This window comes from Microtus ochrogaster, chromosome 2, assembly GCF_000317375.1.
Source record: "Microtus ochrogaster isolate Prairie Vole_2 chromosome 2, MicOch1.0, whole genome shotgun sequence".
In the NCBI taxonomy this organism is placed as follows: Eukaryota; Metazoa; Chordata; class Mammalia; order Rodentia; family Cricetidae; genus Microtus; species Microtus ochrogaster.
This window is the reverse complement of record NC_022010.1, coordinates 86297504-86307016: the sequence shown is the minus strand read 5'-3', so window position 1 is coordinate 86307016 and position 9513 is coordinate 86297504.

The window sequence follows — 9513 nt, the reverse complement described above, 5'->3', positions numbered from 1 at the left end:
TTAATTACAGTGGTCTAAACTTTCAAATTATAGACATAAACCTAGGAGAGAATTGTAAGCTTATATACTATATAAGCACATCTGAAGTAATAAATATAGCTACATTTCTATCTTCTCTTCTCTTAAGCCTTCTGTTAAGTTTTTCACGTTTGATTTCTTTTCACCTAGTTCACACAAGTCACTGCCAGTCACCTATTGGAAGCAATTTTATATTAAAAAAAAATAAAGTTGAAAATACAGGGTGGGGGAAGTTAAAAGTTTTATTCCAAGGTCTATGATACTGTGTACAATAATTGATTGACAATTTAAACATCAACAGCATATTCAGATTTATCTGGACACCAGAAAATAACCAATTTAAAAGTAGTGTTGATCCAGGCAACTAGCTATTCTAAGATTCTGAATAGGTCATTTAACTTAAACACATCACTTTTCACAATTCAGAATACAGTTACACACATTTTCTTAGAGGAGGATTATGAGACAATCTACTTTTCTGATATTCTGCATTTCATATTAAAGAAAGTAAAGTAACATTACCAGCTTAGCCTCCTTCCCACAGATCTACTGTGTTCACCACAACTCAGTTGATATCTTCTTTTTTATTGTATACACAGGGGCCATTCTGTATGGCTTACAGTAAAGAAACATTATGAACTGAAATGCCAAACCCAGCATCATATTTCTTGGTTCTAATATCATTAGACAGTCATATATTATATCTGTGACAGAAAGGCTATGACAGATGACACTTTGAAAGTGTTGGGGGAGCGAGCTCATAAAGTACTTAATCAAATGGTTGCAATGTCTAAAAGGATTAAAGTCATGCAGACTCTGACTCACAAAATTGTTTCCTATTACTATGTTAAGACTGACGATGAAATACTGTTCATATTAAATGTGGGTATGAGTATATAATTCCTATTACTCTCAAAACACAGATTCCATAGGAACAAACAAATATGATTTTCATATTTATATTATAAATACATTATATATTTTCTATTCTTTCTATAATATTAAACTAGTACATATGCAGCACAAATTTAAACAATATTATGAACACAAAGAAATCAAAGAAAAGAGAAAGAGGGTTGAGGGCAGAGAAAACGAGGGAAGGGAGAAACAAAGGAACTGGGAAAGGAGAGGGTAGAACAGACAGAAAGGAGAAAAGAGGAAGTGCAAAGACAAGCCATTGCTTTTAAGATTTGTAGATGTGAATTAATATGCTAGTCTATTATTAACTTGCATTGTTCTCCTATAAAATAAAAACAAGTCATTTAGCTCCAAGCCCCTCTTCTCTGCTGAGATTGGGTACAAAAAAAAAATGATGTTCACTTGCCATGATTTACATGAGCAAATGTGATGGGAGCTCAGATGGTGGTTGGAAGACTTCAAACAGAGCAGTTAACTGTTTTCCTCTGAGTTCAGATCCCCAGGATGATCACTGATGATGCTGAAGCTGATCTGTCAGGATCTACTGTCAGATATCTCTTTCTTGTGATAACATTGGTTTTCCGTTAGAGAACTATTGACATGAGCCAGTATGATGTCCACAAAGTCTTCCTTGCTCCATTTTCCTTTACAGTCATATAGTTTTCAGTTCTAATGAAGATCTACCTTAAATGCACAGAGACAGAATGTTTAACTAGTTTAACAGTTTCATTCTATGGCAAATACCTTATTGAAACAATGAGAGATGCAATGAACTTTATGTGATTGAGAAATGTAATAGGAAGAAATAAATTCCAAGTTGGTGGATTCATAAAGAATGTCTGATTTTTGGAAACTGCTCCTGATAGAAACGAAGAAATGCTGAAAATGTATACAGACACCACTAAAATTAAACTAACTCTGATGTTTGTAAGTTGAATATGTCCATCTGCTTTAGATGCTTGATACTTTTGCTAAGGCATAAAGATTGTAATTCAAACTCATATGTTCATGGATCTCAAATATACATCAATAATTACTAAGACAAAGACATTCTCCATCACCATATCATTCCTGATTTCTAAATGAACAACCCTGGAAATTTAGGATTTTAACACTGTCTTAAAATTTTTAAAGCAAAATAAATATAAACCTCTGTTATCAAAATCTGAACCCACATTACTGAAATGCAAACACGTAGACATACTTACATACACACAGAGATAGGCACAGATAGATACAAATACAGATATGCCCAGGCAGACACACACACACACACATGCATGAACACACACACAAACATGAATACTCATACATCAAAAAACACAAATAGACACATATACATTTACAACATACGTTTAATAGAACTCTAAAGTGTCCAAAAATCTAAGTACTTTAGTCATTTCTGAATTATTAAAGTCTATATACTAGGAAAATTATTTTTTAAAAGTGAAAGTGTTAGCTTGGATGTCCATTATCCACTGCTCACCTTCAGCTACACCATATTTGTCTCAACTTGACTAATAATAGTAATCATAAGGGTTAGTTGAAGCTAAGTGGAAATAGTTCTTTTGCTGAAGTGGGAGAGTAATGGCAAGTACAGATGAAGTGTTCAACATAGTATAGAGTATCAAAGTGATCCTAATTCGTATAATAAAATATGATCTTTCCAAATCTCATTTATAGTTTTGAAATGTTCATCAGTCATTGACTCAAAGGATCATGGGAAAAGCTTAACTTATCTTGGCTATGATCCTAGTTGTCACAGACTCACAAGGGCTTTATATGCAAATTGTTCAGCTACTGGGAACACCTTAAGGTAAATGACAAAAAATTTCTGTGCATCCATAAAGTTTGTAAAAAGCATGAGACACACAATAAGCATCTTGAAAAAATGATATACAAAGTTTTCACACTTTCAAATCCATTGTTCCAAACAAGTCATCAACATTTATGTTAGCTTCACAAAAATAAATGGAAGGTACCAAGAAACAATTTTTAAATTTGTGGTGTACTTAGAACAAAATATGTATTTGAAAAGAATGTTAAGTTTAAGAGGATTCATATTAACATGTTAGGACGATACATTTCCTTGGATAGCAGACTGCTCACAACCAAAATAGCATTTGAAAACAGGGGTTGAAATCCCAATAAATAACCCATGCCTCTTGGATTTAAGGACCTTTAATAACTGTTAGCTCATGGTAATAAAGGAGTTTGTCGGTTTTCTGCATGCTCTGAACTTTAGCTCATCTTGATACTCTCAGAGTTTATGCATGTAATTGAGATAACTACTTCATTTATTCTTCCAAATCATTCACCCAAGAATTTGAAGACATACATCTCTTATTTCATTATACTTTCAAATTAAGCTTTGGAAATGCTAGCATATGTATCTTATGTTTTATGTACAATTAAGTAAAAATGACCATAGATGATGGTTAGGCATGGATGAGAAAGAATCAAATTTGCATTGCAAAAAGAAAATCCTAGAAAATTAAGGTAAAATGTTAAAGCTAAGTGACTAAAAACAAAACATAGACCATTGTTAATATTTCATTTTTGCATTTTTCATTACTTACTGGTATATATATGCATACATGCACATAAATTTATGGATGACTGGAATCCACAGACAGTCAGCTACAATGAAAAGAACCTTACATAAACATTTTATACCATCTGACACCACTGAAAGACAAAAAAATGATAGTATTCCATTAGCATAGTAAACTAAAATTCATATTTTGAAATCAGGAAAAGGCTTTTTAATTGGTAAATATAATCAGTGTTTAATATAAAATTTAGACTTATTTATTTTAATATAAGATATACTAATTGAAGATAAAATTCCAGGTACTCAATAACAGCAACATTACATTTCATATGAACACATACCGGATTTCATTACTATCATTGTTCTAAAAATGTTAACATCAGTGACATCTTCTATTTAAGTGGTCTAATCCTATCAGTTTCTATGAGAGGAAAGACTACTAAAGGTTAAGGAGATGGTTCAGTGAATGAAGCATAAAGCTTTACTGAACTCAGATCTCCAGACCAAACAAAAAAAGGCATACAGCGGCATATATGTCTCTAATTCCAGTCCACAGAAGAATGGCTAGAACAGTGGTTCTCAATGAGTGTGTCATGACCCCCATAGAAGTCACATATCAGGTACTTACACTATGATTCATAGCAGTAGGGTAATTACAGTTATGAAATATATACAGATAAAATATAGTTTTATAAACTTCGAAGTGGGGGGCTCACCACAACATGAGGAACTGAATTAAAGAATCATAGCATCAGGAAGGTTGAGAAACACTGCTCTTAGGAGGTGTGGGCTAACTAATTTACCTTCCCAGTGGCACAGAGAACCTTTCTTAAATAAGACAGAAAGACAAGGGTCAACACCCAAGTTTGTCCAATGACCTATGTACATGTACATACCTAAGCATCTCTTCCAACAGACATGCAGTCACACACACACACACACACACACACACACACACACACACACCTGTCAATCACAAATAAATGTATGAATAGAAAAAATTGGGAATACCTTCTGTAAATGGTCAAACCATGCTTACAGTTGAATGATGTGACCCTGAGTTATCCACATGCTTGGTGAACCCTGAGTTAGAAGGAAATTTTCCTAGCAAGTCTCATTCTGGGAACTCACTGTACAACGGTACCTAATTTCTATTACTTCATTTCTTAATCCCTCTTTACATAATATATAGACTTTGATGATGAAGACATCATCTGTTCAATAATGTTTATTCTTCTCTGACATGGTGCAGAAATTTAGAGGCCATTTGAAAGAAAATAAAAAGGATAAGCCACGGTTTGTTCGCGTTTAAAGAGAACAAAGAATCCTGGAAAGTATTAAGAGAGATAATTTTTTAAAAATGGGAGGATTTGGGCAAGCCTGCTAGTCATGATTATTCCTCCAAAAGAGAAATACATCCTCACTATTCTCAAGATAATTCTCATAATTGCTTAACTGTTTTTCCTGCCTTTACTTTGGCTGTCTTCCAAATCATAGTTTTTACTGTGTCCTGAATAATATTCTTTAAAGATAACTCAAAATTCCCTCTCTCTGTATACACGTGAGGGGTTCGCTGATGCTTCGAATTAAAGTTCTAGTTTATGTAGATGGCAGGGAATATTTCTTGTCTTCCGTTACCTGCTTTTTCTGTAACTGTATATGATTTGAAAGCATTAAGGACAGACTTCTCTTCTTCAGCGTTGTTCATCCCCTACCTGTTACATTATATCTGATTTTTAGCTTGATTTTTTACTGTTTGTCATGCTAATGAGCAGTCTTCTATTCCTGAAAACCTTAGAACTTAGGTCTATGTTCCACGTACCTTCCATGCTTACTGCAAGTCACTTCGTGGTGTTAGGAAGGTACCAATCTTAATATCATATTTCATTCGATACTGAAATCTCCCCTAACATCAGCATTCATATCATATTAGATGTGAGGATAGGTGTAGTCATTACTGGAAAAATTAGGAGCAAAAATTTATGAAGGAATGCATGTGTTGAACTGAAAGTCATGTCAAATACAATAGGTCACAAGAAAAATCATGTACATGCCTAATGACTTGTGGATGGAGCTCATGGAAGAATACAACTTCAGGTCAGGTTACAGGGTAGATCATGTACTGTGTTTTTATCTCATATACTCCTGGCTGTAAAGCACATGTCCAGTAGCCTGTTATTCCTCCCTACGTCCAGATAATAACACCCCATGTCATTCCCCAACTAGTTAACCTTCAAAAATTCTTAGAGCTACAACACCAATAATATTTATTTCTCTATTACCTTTACCCACTGCAGTTTTTGGTTTTGAATGCTAGTTCTTGCTTTCAGACCAAATGGATACATTTCTGGTTTAAATATATATATATATATCTTTTATAAATAAAGTTATTGAAGCCTTTATAAAAACAGATGATAAAGTAGTCTAAAAAATATTAGCGAGATGGTTGTGTTTAAGAATATAGGTTATATTCTTAGAGACCTGGGTTGAATTCCCAGGACCTATATCATAGCGAACAACCACCTGCAACTAAAGTCCCAGAGGTTTGATGCCACCTTTCAATCTTCTTGCTTACTATATACAGTTGGTATACAGACTTATATGCAGGCAAAACACTCATGTGTTTTGGTATGTGTATGCGTATGTATACCATATATATATATATATTAAGGGGAAATTAGTTCTGAGGTAAGACTTGTCTCCGTCCACTAACTCCAATATAGAACAATTTCAGTAGTGTAACTGGAGATTTCTCTCCTACCTGCCAGTTCTCAAATAACTTCTATGAGGCTTAATATATTCATTGCAAACTATTTAGCCTGTTAGCTCAAGCTTATTATTAACTAGCTCTTATAACTTAAATTAAGTCATTCTTATTGTTCTATATTTACCACAAGGCTCATTGCTTGTTACCTCACATCTTGCTTCTCCAGTGGCTGCTGGCATCTCTCAGACTCTGCTTTCCTTTTCCCTTTGTCTTTGTTTGAATTTCAAACCTAGCTATATTCTGTCCTGCCATAGCCCAAAGCTGCTTCTTTATTAATCAATGGAAATAAAACATATTCACAACATGCAGAAGGAGATCTCACATCAAGTACACTCTCTTCTGTCATGTAAAAGGAAAACTGTCATGAAATAACTTCCAAGAATGCTCAAAGACTGAGGGTATCATAGTTATGAGTATTCTCTGGAATAAGCCCAATGTATTTCCTGCTTTTGCTGAAGAGGCAATGTATTAATCTACAAACAGTTGCCAGGTCAATAAAAGGTAAGTTTCCCAGAGAAAATAGCTACAACAAAATGCTGAGCAAAATATTATGATAGAATCCTAGAAGTCAAGAAATGAAACTGGGAAATATTGCAGGTAGTATCAGGGGATGGATGCAGAATGATCACAGGAATATTGAAAATCTGTCTCCAAAATTAAACTAGACTTGCTCATAAACTTTATGCCATCAATTATTGTACATCACTCTTACATAGAAGTAGTATATAATGCCATAGTGGCTACAGATGTAAGTCAAGTGATCTTATTCCACCTTATCAAACAAAAGGCTTTTATGATCACTGATCAAAAATATGAATTTATGATCTAAAAAGTAGTTTTAGAAATACAAACATAGCCTATCTTTGGATTACTATAATTTTACACACTTTATAGAGTATTATTTTACCAAGTAGAGTAGATACCCACAAGAGAGCCCCCCAAAAAATCATTCAGTAACGTGATTCTTGCTCAATTTTTGGTTCAAGACACAATGACCCTGAGTGGTGCCAAAAAGCCCAGATTCCTCTTCCGGAAACTGTGTTGTACCTCCCAGCTGTGGTGTTAGCATGCTATCAACTGAGGATACAGCCCTAGCATAGCCTTACTAGGAGTTGATGCTGGAAGAGAAGTAGGACATGGCTGATTTTCTATCTGCCTCATCCCCATGCTGAGGCTGGCTGTGGGCTCACGACAGGAAAGAGAGAGAAGCCCCACTGTGGAGTGGCCCAGGCTATGACTTGAACCTGAAGAAGATTCAGAGTTTTGGCTGGACATTCAGTTATGCCACCCACAGGTTCTGGCCGTCTCCCTGATGGGGCCTGGCCAAGTAATTGTTCCAAGAGACCTTGGCACTCCCAGCAGTCCTTATTTTTTCTCAAAGTGTTCTCAGTTTGGTTGGTCATGGTGTAGAACTAGAATTTCCTTTGGAGGAGATCCCTAGGCATCTTCAGCACAGGCTGCACTTTGGCATATTAAATGATGGTTATGAGGCCAGACAGATCATGTGGGTCACTGTCAGAGCCCAGAAATACGTGCTGTGAAAAGCTTCCATGCTATCCACAGAAAATAGCAGATTTCTCACAAATGTGAAGTCTTCAACTTTGATTTTCTCTTCCACAAGTGCCAAGATCCCATCTCCTGGGATAATTAACATTGCCCTGCAGACAAGGACGAAGAAGATAATGGCGTATATGTGTAGGTGGAAGCTGCACATTCGCTCCAAGTTGCTCAGACCCAAAATAATCACACAGAAACTATATTATTTGCAATACTGTTTGGCCAATAGCTTAAACATATTTATAGCTGGCTCTTATATACTGAAAGAACTCATTTCTATTAATCTGTGCATCACCAGAAAGTTGTGACCTACTGGCAAAGTTTCAGTGGGCTCAGCAAGAGGCATTTGTCTCCTTGGGTGGCTCCATGGCTTCTCACTGACTCTGACTTCTTTCTCCCAGAATTTGGTTTAGCTTTTCCACCTACCTCTTGCCATATCACAAGCCAAAGCAGTTTCTTTATTCATTAAACAATAAAAGCAACACATATACAGAAGGACTTCCCACATCATATATGGGATCCATATTCTTGTACTCAGGATTGACACATATGATATAGGTTGCAACTGGGAAGCTCACATTCTCCACAAGGTCCCAAACTACATGGGTGAAGGCATTTCAAACACTGGTTCTTCGATTACTAGCAGCTTTTTGGATGGTTATGCCCCTGACCTTGTCTATTTCCATGCTCAGAAACAGCCCCATTATGATGTTCACAGGCACAGCATGCTGATCAACATGTCCATTTGATCTCATAATCTACAGAAACCAACCAATATACAATATACCAAGTACAGGTGCCTACCAGTCACCATCCAGATAGGCTGCAGAAACAACACAACTACCTAAGCATAGTATCAGACATAGTTTATGGCCTTGGTGACTGATCATGAAGACACCCACAGAAAGAAGGAGCATGCTTGCAAAACTGGCATTGAGGTGGGGTTATGTATCATGATGACAAAGTTGTATGCCAGCTGCCCACCAAAGACATCTCTGATAGAGAAGATCAAGCAGATGGCAGAAGCCAAAAAGTTTATGCCTGGCCTACTATTTTTCAGATCAGGGTGACAGATAGAATCCTTCTGGGCATGACAATAATAGCTATTCTATTCCACCTCAATGGCCTGAAAGTCTACATGCAATGCAAGTCATTCTCACTTTTCCAGAGATCCAAATATTACCCAACTAACAAGCGTGTTACACTGCACGTTCTGAATTTCCATGGTCTCTATGCTGCCAAGTCTAGTGTAACCCCAGAGTTTTGAATAGGACATTCACATTGAACATCCACCTTCTTCTTGGTTTCTTGTGCTCAAGATTTCTAACTGCCTATTATAATAAAACTTTATAGCAAAAATATCAGGAAAAGATTTTTTCTTGTAATTTATAAATCACAAAATCATTAATCACAAATTTTATCATTTATAAAAAGATTTCTTCTTTTATATTAGTGCATATTAAGTACACAAAATAATGGTTTCACTGTGGTATTTTTCTATATGCACAGAATCTGAATTGCTCACCCTTTTCCTACCTATTCTCAGTTTCCCACCAATACTTTCTCTGACCCCTTTCTTTTTTTTAACAGAGCTCGCCAATTACACATTTTAAATATGATGATCTCCAGTTGTACATACATTCCTGAAAATAGCATGATATTGTTATTACTGAAAATTCTTAAATAGATTAAAACTACA